We start from the raw sequence: 13,517 nt of genomic DNA on the forward strand, positions 1-13,517 counted from the left end.
AACCCTCTCCAGAGGGAAACAGGAGACCTGGTTAACCAGGATATGGAGAAGGTTGAGGTATTTAATGACTTTCTTGTCTTGGTCTTCACCAGTAAGTGTTCCAGCAACACTATCTGAGCCATAAAAGACAAAAGCAGGGACTGGGAGAATTAAAAACTGCCAGCAATAGGAGATCATGTTTGATACCATTTAAGGAATTTGAATGTGCACAAGTCCATGAGACCCAGTGAGATGCATCTGCAGGTCCAGAGGGATCTGGCAGAGGAGCAGTTAAGGCTTATTTTTTGCAGCATTGTTTGAACTAATTTTTTCCTTTTATGATCTGTTGATTTCCTAGTGCATGATGACTCTCAGTAATCCATGAGGTTTTCATGTATTTTCAGTACAGCTTAAAGCAAGCAACCAGAACTCATATGTTGATGTACTGTGGCAAAACAGTGAATAGCAATGCCAACTCAGATTCCCACAGACAATGCAGATTTGTTGATGCAGTGCTAATGAGTGCCTGGGCTAGTGAAATTTCTTTCTCAGCCACTTCAGTTGGATGAGGCATTGTAGAAATATAGTTGTACAGCTTCTAAATCCAAGATTGACGCACTTGTTTGATTATCTCTGATAATGTTTTACATTGTTTATGGACTTATATTAAAGTTTATGCTAGAGAGAACTTTATGGACAGTTAATGCTGGGCTGTGTTGCACCAGCCAGCCTTTTTGTTGTATGGGTAACAGTCATGAGACACGTACTGTTCATTATCTACTTCACATCTGATAGGCTCCTATTTCATATATACACAGAAAACCTCAACAGCTGCTGTTAATGTTGTGCTGTTGTTCTCTATCATGCAATAGACTGGTCAGCCTCAGAAGTAAAGAAAAAGCTATATGATGTCAGAAGGATGACTGGACCAAAAAATGTAGAACCTCTACTTCAGTCATGTATACTCACCCTTGTATTACTGGACTGGGAATAAAAGTTGCTTAATTGGGTGACTGGGAACACCAGTCAAATTTTAGGGCATTAGACTACATTACAATACACTACAATATATTACACTGACAAGGGGAATTTAGGAATATTTTCTTTCTATAGAATATTTATTTATTTCATGATTTGTGCCAGGAAAGTTTTCATTTGCATGATACAGTGTTAACATACAAAGAAAAACCAAACAGCTGTATTCTAGGCTGAGAATGAGTTAAAACAATATAAATAAAGGCAAAAAGAAATAAAATAATGACACTGATACAGGGAACAAGATTTCTGGTACTCCCTTTGAAAGAGATATTGGCTCTGCCTTTGAATGTTTTCCAAGGCTGCAATAGCAATAAAATCATAACATACAGAACAAGGCTAATGTTCCTTCCTAGCCTAAGTGACAATGCGATCTATTCCAAATGACATTATTTTTATCATCAAGATCAGGACTGAGCAATTTCTTGAGAATGTTTTTGGCGTGATGTGAAACAAATTATTCATTAACAGCTTTCTTTAGAGGGAGAACATGGATGACAACATTGAACTTGTATATAGTTTCCAACAGCACAGACATCCAGATTTCAAGATCTTGTTGACCTGTTTAGGTGTATATTATTTCTTTCAACTGAGGTCTTTCCCTCTATGTAAGGCTCATCTAGGTTTGAAGAAGGAAGCATTCATCTGAAGCAAAGCATAGAATTAAATAAAGAATGATGAATACATCTAGGAAGTTCCAAAAATCATGGGGTTGCATGGAGAAATTATGTCTGCAATTCATCTGAAAGAATAGCTTTTAATATCCTTTTTTCTCCTCCACATCTCTCACAGCTTGATCTTTATGACGTCTTCCTGTAGAAGCTGGGAAGAGACTTTCTACAAGGGCAGGTGCTGATAGGACAAGGAGTAAAGGCTTTAAATTTGAAGAGGTTAGGCTTAGATTGGACATCAGGAAGAGATTGTTTTCTGTGAGGGTGGGGAGATCCTGGAACAAGCTGCTCTGAGAAGTTTTGGATGCCCTATCCCTGCAAGTGTTCAAGGTCAGGTTGGATGGGGCTTTCAGAAACCTGGTGTAGTAAAGGGTGACTGAGACCATGGTGGGGGTATTGGAGCTAGATAGTCTTTAAGGTCTTTTCCAACCCAAAACTTTGTATGTTTCTGTGAGTTTCCTTTGCAAATTCCTTTCTCTCACTGTAAAATCTTTATAGGGCTTCTCTCATTGTCCTTCCATATACCTGTGCACTTTATTTTGTCTCCTTCAACAGATATTTATTCCAGGGCTTTCCTTTCTGGAAAATGTCATAGAATCATAAATCAATTTAGGTTTAACGAGACCTCTGGAATTCATGTAGTCCAAATTACTGCTCAAAGAGTTTCACTGAGAGTGGATATGTAAAGACTGTATCCAGAGAAATTTCAAGTAAAGATCTCCAAGGGTATCTCCAAGGAATAGGGCTGTAACTGAACAAATGCCATGATATAGAAAAAAATTCCTTAAATGTATTCCAACCTTCCCATGATACAAGTTCATATATCACTAGGCATCCCCATACTCTCCAACCAGGATAGAAATATACTGAGAAAGGTAAAAGAAGACAATATTGTTGAGACAGCAGTCATTAGTAGTTCAGGGATTAAATAAGACAAATACTTGTGGGTCCCTTCCAACTCATGATCATCTATGGTTTTATGACTTATCTGAAAAAATATAAAGGATTAAAAAGATCCTCAACAAACAGCATGATGATGATGATTAATGTCTTACTAGCAGCAATGAAGATTGACCTTTCCCCACCTGGCAGATGACTGCCTAGTCACAAAGATTTGTTGATTGTCTCTTTGGGCTTTTTGAGCCAATAAATGCATGGTCTAGAAGGTATTAGTTCCAGTCACTCGTTCTTTGAGCATCGGCCAATAAACTATTGCACTGTTCTTTAAGTTGTGCTTATCTTACTTTATCTCACTGTCTGATGAAGGATATCCAAGGAACAGAGATGCTGAGAGAGACAAGTACAGATCCAACATTACAAGAAGATTGTTGCAGGCAGCATGGGTGTTCAGTCTAAATATTCTGATGTGCTTTAACAAATATAGCAAAAGAGAATTTATGCTGCATGACTGCCCATTCCTATACTGAGTTTCCCTAAGCAAGAAGTTTTCATATACCTCTCAGTTTTGGTTTTCTTTTCACTAGCAAGACAGTATGAGACATGGGAATACCAGGTGGTGCCTTGTCTGCTGTGTGTCAAGGACAGAATGCAGCTCTTACATTTGTGGCAACTGAGAAGGAAGATAAAAGTTATCAGTACACATCTTGCAGCACTAAGTGTTTTCATTTTAATGGAATGAATAATATCCAAACCATAGAAAAATATGCCTTTCACTCTCTTTGGTCTTCAAGGTTGATCCATTCTTAATCATCCTTGGTTTTCTGTTGAAAATAGGAGCAACTTTGTGATCTTCCTTATTCAATTTCTCTTTGGACACAAGAGCAAGGAGAGTTTAGTCTTCTCATCTTGACAAGCCAACTGATTACCTTTAACTGTTCTTCTTCTAGTCCATTTCCTTTTTTGCTTAGCATTTTGAAGATCATAGAACTGGTTTTAAGCACTGTAAGGGTTTCTTTAGCATGCTCAAAATATTTTTTGAGCTGCATCATTCATATAAATTATTGTACCTTTGATTTATGTAATTTGTGTGCCTGAAATGGATGATTTGTTTCATTGACATCACTATAAGAAAAAACCCCAAACAATATTACAATTAAGCATTAATAATTCATACATTTTTTAGACATTTGTTTCAGTTAAATAAAATAGAAATGTAGCCACATAAAAATCCATACATTTTTAAGCTGATTAGATCAATAAAGTATGATCTCATGAAGGATTTTATTATTATACTTCCTTTCTATGGTAACTGACTTCAGAAAAAGAGTTTCTGTACCTATTTTTGTTTTGGAACACTGCAAAACTGTAAGTGGATTTATTCAAGACAATTCAAAACATTCTGTTACCTCAAAAGAACTGGTTTTTATAATGATTTATTATTGAAATTATTAAAAAAAAATAATAAAAAATGAGCCTAAACATGTTGTCCAGGTGGTTTAATATGGGTAAGATAACAGCATGAGCCTTCACAGTAGAATAAAATGTTTCAATTTCTTTTTCAAAATCTGATTATTTAATTGAAAATACTTCTAGAATTTACAGCTGCAGAGGTAAATCTGGAGAAATGTGTGTCATTATATCCATCTCAGTCTATAAAGACCTTCAAAAAGTATTTGTGAGGAAACCAATACTCAAAGAAATTTTTTTATATGATTTAAGGTTTCACTGATGATGAAACAACTGCTGTTTATTGGCGGGCAGCAGAAAGACAAGACAAAAGCAAATATGCCTGAAAACATATGAAAATAGGGAACTTTAAAAACTATATGTATTTACAGTCTGAACATCAACATCAACATCAACATCATCTATTGCCAGTGGCATTACACCAAGAATTTTATCTTTAGGCACAACTCCGAAAATCTTCAAAATAAAGCTACTGTATATAGAGTAGCCACCATACATATGGTACCATAAAGCTAACCTACATATGCTATCTGAATATAACTCTCATATCAGTGCCTCTAAATAACCTGCATGAAACTAGAATGAAAGACTATCATTTTTTGTTAAATTTACCTTCTTTATGAAGTTTGCATAGTCTGGAGCAAGACTCAATATAAAGAAGGAATTACTGTTTAGTTAAATTCCACACATTCACCTTCTCTTGTGATTAAATCAAAAGAGAACCAGGCAATTTAAATAAGTAATACTGTAGCACATAATTCTATAGATTATTACAATTATGTCATGGGGTGACTTTATGATGCTTGTATCCCCCTTCGTCTGTTTAGCCCAGAAATAAGTTTTGCACCTTTAAGACTGGTTCTGAGAGGGAAGGGAGAGAAGAAGAAAACAGAGTTTGTTTTCAGAAACTGCACTTGCTCACCCGCATCCCTCTCCTGCACTGTGCTGTTTGAGGACAGACGGCAGGACAGAGCTCTCCTTTGCTTTTAGTAGGTTTCTTGCTAGCTGAGGCAGAGAAATTCCCTGGAATGTAGTTTTCTTTTTTTTTTTTTCCTTAGAACTCTTTAGACCTATTCTGGACTGAACACCCAGAACAGCACCCGCAGCTCACACCTGCGGCCCAGTGCTGGAGGGATTGATAAGAGATTGAATGAGCAGAGCTACAACACATGAAAGGAACTTTCTGAGTTTTTCATCTTTTTTAGAGCAGCAAAAGGTTCTATTGTTTAATGTTGTTCATTTTTTTGTGCTAGTGGATGTTTTTCCTATTAATGAAGAGTTTTTTCCACTTTTCTCCAAAAAAATATATTCCTGACCCAGTCGAAGGAGGGACCACTTGAATCTCCTTTCTAGAAAAACCCCTTCAGAAGTTTTCTCACGAATTTGCCCTAAACCAGGACAAACTGAAAAACAGAAACTGTGTTTACCTAGCAACAATACTATGTGTACTCCTGTTCTGATACTAAAAAATGCCGACAATTCAGTACGAGTAAGTCCCACATACACTTCCAACTGTATCAATAGTGAGGAAAGGGAAGAATGAAGTGGAAAAGCTACATTCTGGCCTAAAAAAAAATGCTATCTGACTTTGAATTAAAACTGTCCTAGAATTGTAACCACTGTAGAATTGAAGATTTTCACATCGTTAATAAAAGCTGCTCACAAATTGAAGTTGGGGATACAAAAAGGAAAAAAAAAAAGGTTTTGATGCAGCTATAGTTGGAAGGCAGATTTATTTATTAGTAGTGTCTCTTGTAGCTTCCCTTCCCTCTCATGAGGTGAGGAGGGTGCAATTTCAGTGACTCTGCTGTAATTCTATAACTCTTCCACAGATGCTTTAATGTCAATCAATCCCGTCTCTCTGTAGTAGCTGACTGTCTCCCTAGCACTGCAATTCTATTCATTCAGTTCATATTGAATTCTATGGATGTATTAAAGGGACAGTTGGCTAGCATGGGGAGGACAGGGTTGATTGACTAGGCTTCTGTGCAAGAATTACAGTAGAATTACAGCACAGATGCAGAAATTGCAGCCTGCTGCTCCATAGAGGAGTTTGAATGGAAATGGTACTGGAAGGGAAGAATTGTACCTATAAGAGACGTTGCTAATAGTAGGAAAGTCTCCCTAAAATTAGTCTTCATTAAAACAATTTGAAGAAAAAATAGGAAAGCTAAAATTCATTTTGAAGTACAGTGGTTTTGAAAAAGAATACAAAATCATTAAAACATACTTTTTTTTTTAAAACTACTGTTGGGAAAAACTGTTTTTCTAAGGATTCTAGTAATGCTATACTGTTCTGATAGCCATACTGTTCTATATCTTTGATCATCTAAATGTAAGGGATATATTAAAATTAAACAGCAGGTTAAAGTGTATTCATTAAAAAAATACAGTTTGGCATTTCCTTCCTGATTTTTCACTCCAGTGACAATTTAAAAACACACATACCTAGTTTTTCATTTTTAAACTGGAATTTCTTATTTCAAGTACAGAATAAGCAGATATTTTTTGGGAATTTCAGATATGTTATTAACATCCATAGATCAAAATCACAGACTTTAAAACCAGGCAAAGCTTAAGTTTGTCTTTTGAAAGTGATTTAACAGAATTTTAATGATTTTGAGTTAATAAATGTGTGCTAATTTAGTTATATTTTATGATATTAAGATCATTATATGCATCCAGGCATAGTGCAGTGATTGAAAAACCTCACTGACTGTCATTGGGCTTTAATTTGCTGTGTTATGAAATTCATAAAGATATTGCTTATGCTATGAGAGACATACTTAGTAAAAGGTTTATATTATCCATCTATACCAGTATCTTCAAAATATATTTGCAATATGCTGCAGCTTTCAGATGCTTCTTTTTAATTTTTAGTAGAGTAGTGATCTTATTTATATAACATTATATAATCTTAGTGATTATATAATGTTATATAAAACATGTATTAAGTCAGGAGATTCTTTCATCCAAATCTTCCAATCTAGAATACGTTTTTCCTACAACTTGTGGATTATTACCATCATTACTCTTTTTACCTATTTTGACCCTATTTTTTCTATTTTTGCTATAGGTGTTTCATTTTTTCATCTCTTTGTCAGTTTCATCAGTTTTGTTCCCTGAAATAAATAGGATGCACTATGCATTCAGATCAATAGGAAATAAAATTTAGTGCTATTTTTTCCTTGATACAAAATACCTGCCCCAGAACAGATGACATAAAAGGTATTTACTGAAGGAGTATTACAAGCTTTGATTAACTGTTGTACTAATTAATAATATTGATACAAGTTCTCTAAGATATCAACTTAGAGATATGGATAGATAGAGTTATGGATAGAGTTAATCAAACCAGACTTTGGAAGATCTAGAGACCTTTGTTCTCTCTGATCACAATTACTGTAGGCATAGTTATGTGACTACCTCATAGTTAATGACTGTATGGAGTTGTGTTCTGCTTCTGGTAAGGAACAAAAATCTCAAGATGCATGTTTTTGACAGAGAAACAGAGAGGATTCAGTGCCTTTTTTTTTTTTTTTTCCAGGGGCTTATTTGTCCTCCCTGCTGAATTATCAACTCTTCCACCCTGGACAGTCCATTGGCATTACTGCACCCTATGCATATCACCTCTGTTTGGGTGATTGAAGAAGAAAGTTCACCAGTGATGGATGCTCTGTCACCCACTATTTGTCTAGTCTGCACTTACAATTATGCTTCTCTGTGACCTACAGAAACAGTGCAAATCCAAATGGTGAGCTGAATAATTTCCATGCTTCAATTTCAGGAACTCTTCAGGCACAGGAGGAAGCTCAAGTCAGTTCCTTTGATGAGGTAGCTCTGCATCATGTGTTTACAGTCTGGGAGAGTCAGAAATGTGATTTTCCATATGATAATAGTTTGGATTGTGCCTTCTCCTTTGTCTTTGTTTCTCCACTTGCTTATCCCCCAGATTTCAGCTTCATGCCACTTCACCGATGCTTTTGTAGATCTGGTGTAGCTGTGGACTTGAAATATTGTACTAAACCACTTACTAAAAGGGTTAGAAAAAAGTAATATTTTTAACAAAATAGCTTTTCCCATCACTTGCTCACAGAAGGACACAGACTGATAAAATACAGAAAGGGTAGTGCAGGGGCAGGATCAACCAGGTAAAAGCAACTTATTCTACAATTATTTTATTTTTATGATATAAAGAATGCCCCTGCTTCTTTCAGAATTTCAGTTGGAATGACCTGTTGAATGTATTCCCTCATGTAACTATTGTCACCTATGCAACTATTAAGGTTTTATTTTATTGGATAGGGCTTTTTCTCCTGAAAACTAGTCCTTATATTTCTTAGTCCTGGAACCCAAGGTTTTAGTGCACTGTCTTAAGTTTCTTGTATAAATTCTATGCTCTTAATAATTTCTTGTGTTTACTGCATGCTTACTATTTTCACATTCTATTTCAAATTTCTTCCTTCACTTTTATACAAGTGAAATTTCATCAAGTTTGTTCTCTGTCTTGAGAGAGGGTGTTCTCTTATCTCTGGGCCTTGCTTGAACTCAAGAGCAGTTAATTTCTTTCAAATATATAGTAAAGGTGTGAGAAATTCTTGCTCTTCCATTTGGTTTCTCAAGGGAAGTTATGTTAGTTATTTTTCTGTTACTTGAACTCTTTGACATATAAGGAAAGTCATTCAGAAATCTAATGAGAAAGCATATGATATTATGCTTCCATTATGCATCCTCACCTTTACTGGGAGGGTTTATTTGTATGCAAGTTCACTGCCTTTGCCAGCTGAGCAAAGGTAAAGCTCTACAAGCTGGCTAGCATGAATGCAAGTATACAAAATGAAAATAACATATATTTGTACAGATTATGCTTCATGTTTCAGAAAAGGTCTTACAGTATAGTTTTCCTACATTTGGATGACACAGGTGCAGTTAAAAAAATAATAATAATTTTTTTAGCTGTAGGCTGAGTCACATCTAGGCTGTGCAATATAATACTGCCCTTGGTCAGAATTAGATGAGAAAATATGTTATGATGTCAGTTTTATGCACTGAACTCTATTTTTTTTTCAGTGCACACCATTAGATCTCCATATCGGGTTTTAGGATATATAGTAAAAATTCAATAGAATTCTGAAACAAACTACAAAAGCAAATAATATATAATAGAATATATTATATAAATAATGTCATATAATGACATTTGATTGTTTCATTACCATCTGTGGCATAATACGAAAAAAGGACATGTTTAATGAGAATATTAATAGTGTGATGTTGTAATAATTTTGACAAAAGAACGTGAACATGCTGTGCCAGCATTTGACAGAATTTGTGTGACTGTTTTAATAAGAAACGGCTTTTACACGCCTCACTGATACCTGCACAGAACCTGTGCTTGTATGAGACTCGTCTAGACAATGATATTAATGGCTTCAGCTAACATGAGGCACAGACTGGGAAAAAGACAGGAGCTGTCTAGTTTATGCTCATTGTAAAGAAAAGTAAAGAAAGCATAGCAGCTTGGAGGAAGTAATTAAGGCTCAAAATAAAAGTGAAACCCCTGAGATTTATTAGATGTTCCTTACTTAGAATTATCAGCATAGTTTTGGAAATGTAACTGTTACTGGTTGAACATATAACAATGACCAGGAGTGTTTTCTTTTTCCTGTACCTACTTAGAAAATTGCAACCTTTTCTGCCAGATGTGTATATTAGAGCTATCCATTCCTTTCTGTCTCTTCATTGGGCTGCTGAGAAGACTGGTATGACCAGCAGGGCTAGGGAAACCATTGTCATGCTGTGCTCAGCACTGGTGAGGCCACAACTTTAGAACTGTGTTCAGTTTGAGGGCCCTCATTTCAAAGAGAACATTGAGGTGCTGGTGTCCAGAGCAGCACAACAAAGTTGGGGAAGATCTGGAGCACAAGTCCTCTGAGGAACAGCTGAGGCAGCTGGGGCTGTTTGCTGTGGAGAAAAGGAGGCTAAGAGGAAACCTCATTGCTCTCTACAATTACCTGAAAGGAAACTGCGGTGAGGTGGTGCTTCATCTCTTCTGCCATATTTCAAGTGAAAAGATGAGAAAAAATGACCCTAATTTGTGCCAGGGGAGGTTCAGATTAGATATTGAAAAGTTGGGGGTTTTTTTCACTGAAAGGGTTGTCAGAGCATTGGAATGGGCTGCACAGGGAAGTGAAGGAGCTACCATCTCTGGAAGAGTTCAGGTGGTATCTGTATGTGGCACTTGGAGATCTGGTTTTGGGGTGATTATGGTAATAATTGGTTGACAGCTGACTGGGTGATTTTGAAGGTCTCTTCCAGTCTTGGTTATTCTGTGATTCTGAATTACTCTCTGTAAAAATATTACTATTGTGATTATTCAGAGACTGAAGCTGGATTTGGATGTGCTGCTCACATGACATTTGTGCCAGGTTAAAACATTTTGTTCCTATCCCACTCATCTCTCTTTTCCTTTTTTTTTTTTTTTTTGCTTTCTTTCAGAAGACCATGTTCTACCTAAAGGAGGAAAACCTTGCTATTGTTAAATACTCAAGACTTTTTCTATTGTCTAGACAGAATCCTTTTAGAGAGTTTTGATACATGTACATCTGCCAGCAAAGCAGAGGAGGTCAAATTAGGAAGTGGTAGGTCTCCATGTATGACCTGGGGAAGATAATATGTTTGTAGAACTCTGCTGCAGCCAGAGAAGTTTGCCTGACCAATCTGATGTGGTCTATAGTGACCTTCATATAATTTGGATAATTTGCAGAGCACTGACTATGTCTTCTTTTCCAGATGGTGCTTAAGTATGTGTATTTTGACTTTAATATACAAATTGAGCTACACCTTTCCTTACCTGAAAGATTTCTTCACATTTTTACAAATGAAATGGGAATAAGTTTATCTACCCTTTTTTTGTAATTTTAAGAATCCAGAGACAAAAGTTCTCTACAACACATTTATGACAGTTTATTTGTTAATATATTAACAGAAAACATTCTCTGATATGCAGCTAGAACTTTTTCATTCTTACTTTAATCCTATTACTGCTGTTTAAATCCCTGTTTATCATCCTGAGTGATTCTTCTCCTGCCTTGGATTTATACTCCCAAGATATTCAGGGACTGCTATCAAGTCCCCTTATTTCAGCAAGGAGGAAGCCATTATATATTTTATGTAAGAGGAAGCTGTGATATATTTAATATTTATTTCTCCATTTATAATTCTATTTCTGCATTGCTCTACCTTCCCTACAATTTTGTGACAGTTTCTGTTGTCCAAAGTGCCTTTACCTTCTGGGTAGAATTTTATCAATAACAAATCTACAAAACAGTGTGAATTTCAGCTCTTCTCTTTCTTGAGTGACACAAAACCCTATGATGGTTTAAAAATTAGTTTTATACTGAGTACAAAGAGAAAGACTATGATTCTATTCTATAATATGTCTGGTTTCTTATGAACATCCCAAACCAATGGTGCCTTTATAAACTTGTGTCTAGGATGTTAATTATGTTCTAGCAAAAATACTTGTCTAATTCAGTGCTGTGATCAGTGCAGTAATTAACTTTTAATGGCTGCATTGTCACAGTTGTGTAGAAAACCAGCTCTGACATTCATGCCAGGCACCAGAGAAACACAGGAACAAGACAGTCTTTTCAGCTAAGAGTTCACAGTCTAAATAAACCCAAACAACTAAGAAAAGATGGCAAAAAAGAAAAGAATGAATAATAAGACAGGAATTAGAAGAAAATAAGAAGACACAGTGGTCAGCATGTGGTTACTGGTTTCACACATGGGAAGTCCTGTGGCTTTCTTAAGACAGCAAACATTCTTTCTCTCATTGAGTATGTTTCAAGTAATTTTCAGACATTTGCATTAAAGAAAAATCCATGTTTCATTTTCTGTATTTCTGATCTGTCCAGATGACATTGTGTTAACTGTTTTTTCTAACTGATCTCTTTGTTACTTTTCTCTCCCCATTTCTTTGATTTGTATTTGGTCATCTTCTTAAGTATCTTCAGTACTCTCCAATCTTTGCATTTAACAGGATAATATATTGGTAATAATTTACATGTTATTAAAATTTTAGAATGTGTTTTTGTCATAATAGATATGTGACAGCATTTTTAAATTTCACAGAGAAACAAACCAAAGCAGATACTTGTTACTTGCAAGGAATGCATACAGGTAACCCTGGCTGCAGCAACCTTTCCTTTCAAAAAGTCACCAAGGCCTGAATGTAGATTCACTGCTAAGGAGAGGTGTTACCTTAGCTGATGTTACAAATCGATGAAACTCTTTTAATAGTGAAAATAGAAATAAACCGTTGACTCATGTGCAAAGGAAGGAAGCTGTTGTTCTGGATCACTGGACCTATAGCATCATTTCTATATATTTAAAGAAAAAAACAAAAAGTAAAATCATAACTATTATTTACAAGACAGACAATTTTCACATTTGCAAATTTTTATGTAAAAGTTATGAAATCCAAGTTCAGTTTTTATCCCTTATAAGGTCTCTGTCATCAGGAGAGACCTTTTTTGTATTAATTTTCACCCAAATGGTCAAAAACCTCAGGAATCTGGTCATGGTCATTGTTCAGCCAATAATTTAAGAGAGATTTTGAGATTTAAGGAGGGGAATAAGATCCAGGTTAGATGCTAGTTCACAAACACCATCAATACTTTAGTAGTACTGGTATAGCAGATGGGGGTAGTGGCATTTTTAATGCTGAAAATTATGTAAAAGGATAATTTAATTTGAAAAATCTGGTTGGTGTGCAAGATGTGATAACAGAAAGGAGAGGAGCAGCTTGTTGCATGGAAGAAAAAAGAATAACAGAAAGTTTTCATAAAAGTTTCACTCTCATTAAATGTATTGAGGGGAATATCTGCATATTACTAATTAGAACTCTGATTTGGACAATTTTTCTCTCATCTCATTATTTTAACTAATTAAGATTGTTCCTTTTATTTTCTCTTTAAGAATAATTAAATGCCTACTATTGCAATGTTTACAAAGAAGTTGCTGTAGGATTCCTCTTTGGAATACAGGTTGCAATACATTATATAGTATAAAAGACATTGTGAATATTTTTTCTCTCATTCTTCTAATTTATGCACCTTATATGTCTTTGTGTGTCAGTTGGCTGTGTACATGCTTTAATGTAGAAGAATTCCTGTTTGTTCAATTTTCAGCTGCACACTGAAACACATATATTTTAAGTGCTTTGTTCATGGGGATATTTTGTTGGATTTTACCTAAATAGCTTTTAGTATTCCTGTAAATTGAGATTAGAGCAATGCTGATCTTTATAAGTGCAGCATTTTATTCATCTTTCTATAGGATAATGTGTGTGCTTTGATGAAAACTAGACCAAAGAAATATATTCCTCTAAAGGAAGTCAGCCTCTGCTTCTAGAAGCATTTCTGGGCACAACTTAGAAAGAAAATTTTGAAATGTTGCTGT

At 35.4% G+C, this 13,517-nt stretch overlaps 1 long non-coding RNA gene across 1 annotated transcript in view; it reads left to right on the forward strand.

Moving 5' to 3' along the window:
• LOC139587244 (uncharacterized) overlaps positions 1 to 13,517 on the forward strand; it is a 56,603-nt gene that overhangs the window by 28,640 nt on the left and 14,446 nt on the right. The window contains exons 3-4 of the long non-coding RNA XR_011678353.1: positions 7,600 to 7,886; positions 10,551 to 13,517. The exon at positions 10,551 to 13,517 is cut by the window's right edge and continues 14,446 nt beyond it. This is a non-coding gene — a long non-coding RNA (uncharacterized lncRNA). The remainder of the gene's footprint in view (positions 1 to 7,599; positions 7,887 to 10,550) is intronic.

Source organism: Agelaius tricolor, unplaced genomic scaffold (genome assembly GCF_023055355.1).
Source record: "Agelaius tricolor isolate 1412-34295 unplaced genomic scaffold, bAgeTri1.0.p SCAF_2, whole genome shotgun sequence".
In the NCBI taxonomy this organism is placed as follows: domain Eukaryota; kingdom Metazoa; phylum Chordata; class Aves; order Passeriformes; family Icteridae; genus Agelaius; species Agelaius tricolor.